Genomic DNA, 2,011 nt, shown 5'->3' with positions numbered 1-2,011 from the left:
GACTACACGAAGATAGGGAAGGGAGGAGGGAGGGAAGGGCAGGAAAAATTGTAAGACGCTAAAAAACTTGGAATGTAAAAGCATTGGATAAAACAAATATTTTAAAAAAAAGACATTGCCTGCCGGTAGCCAGGATTTTGTAATTTGGGGGGCCTTTAAATAACCCGCCACAAAATAAAAAATAGAATTAAAATTTAAAAAAATTAAAAACTCACTTTTGTGGTGTTCACACTCTGCCTGCCTATGCAGGAAAGCAAGCCATGAGGGTTGGATGGAAGTTGGGTGGGCTGGCAGGAAATTGGGGGGCCAGGCCCCGAAATGCCGCATTGTAGCTACGACCCTGCCGCACAGCTACCCTGGACTTCTTGGGTTCCAATGTTCCCTCTTCTGAGCAGAGCAGTTCATATCCTGAGCAGAATAGAACTGCTGTGATCTTGAAATGGGCAACAGGCAGCGCAAAACCCTGTGTGGCTGCAGACCGCTGCTGAGCGGGGCTTCCTGCGTTCACGAGTGGCCGCTCCCACACACGGCTTAGAGGGAACGCTTGTCTCCTATCCAAAGACTGACCGAGGCCGACCGTGGCCTCCTCTGCACTCACAACTTACTGCAGAGTATATCCGCATTGTCGCACCTTTAAACCTGACTTTGGATTCCGGTGTCTGCCATCTGCCCCAGTCTTACGCCGTCTGGTGTATTTATTCTGCAGCTACAATTTAAAAAGCACACTTTGTGAAATCGGGGTGGAGGAACACTTGTGACGTGTTTGTGGGGGTGTCCAATTTTTTTTTTTAATTTACAAAATCTCCCCATCGCAGCTGCACAAGGAACTGGCTGGCTGGGTCGGGCCGAGGTGTTTTCAGCCGTTTTATTCAGTTTACTGTAAGCGGCTATTTTTGTGTGTCACCAGGAGCCCACGGCCACACACAGACCTCCACCGGAGAGGTTGCGACTGCAACCAAAAACCCCGCATTTTTTCTTCATTGGGGTGGGGACGTCACTGGTGCTAGACCCCCCCCCCTTTGGCACTTTAGACCCATTGATCCTTGACTTTCTCAGTTTGGTGTAGTGGTTAAGCCAGTTTGGTGTAGTGGTTAAGTGTGCGGACTCTAATCTGGGAGAACCGGGTTTGATTCCCCACTCCTCCACTTGCACCTGCTGATGTGACCTTGGGTCAGTCACAAGCTCTGGCACAGCTGTCCTTGAAAAAGAGCAGTTTGTGTCAGAGTTCTCTCAGCCCCACCCACCTCACAGGGTGTCTGTTGTGGGGAGGGGAAGGGAAAGGAGTTTGTAAGGCGCTCTGAGACTCCAAGTGAAGGGCGGGGTATAAATCCAATCTCCTCCTCCTCCTCCTCCTCCACCTCCTCCTCTTCTTCTCAACTCTGGGGACCGCCTCTCTCGGCTTATCATCATCAGCTGCCCTTCCTGAGTCTGCCGCTGGTCTTGGTTTCCCGATTTTCAACCCTCCTCTAGCGCTAGACCACCCACCCCCTTTGGCACTTCAGACCGTCAGAGAGCATGTGTGAAAGCATGTGTACACCTTGTAGTATAGATACCCCCAAGAGCGAGCAATCATTTATCGGTGGGCAGGTGCAGGGCCTCCCGCTACCTCACCACCACCCAAGTCTGATTTTGACTTGTTAACTCCAGCTTGGGAAATGTTTGAAAATTTGGGGGCAGAACCTGAGGAGGGCGGGGCTTGGGGATGGGAGGGAGCTCGGCCGGGTCTAATGCCATAGAGTCCACTGCCAGAGCGGCCATCTCCCCCAGGGGAACTGGTCATCTGGAGATCAGTGGTAATTCCTTCCTGGAGATAATCCAGACCCCACCTGGAGGTTGCAGCAAACCAAGGAGAGAGATCACGGGATAAGTCTTTTTGTAATGAGCGTAAAGCATTGGGTTTCTTGTGTGTAAAACTGTGGTGGCTTCTTAAATGGTGTTCTTCTCCCTCTGTCTTGTTTGTCCCAGGTAAAATAGTTCTGTTTTGTCAAATGGGTTGACTGTTGGCATGGCA

This window comes from Gekko japonicus, unplaced genomic scaffold (genome assembly GCF_001447785.1).
Source record: "Gekko japonicus isolate JY-2015 unplaced genomic scaffold, Gekko_japonicus_V1.1 scaffold777, whole genome shotgun sequence".
NCBI lineage: Eukaryota > Metazoa > Chordata > Lepidosauria > Squamata > Gekkonidae > Gekko > Gekko japonicus.
This window is presented reverse-complemented; position numbering follows the sequence as displayed.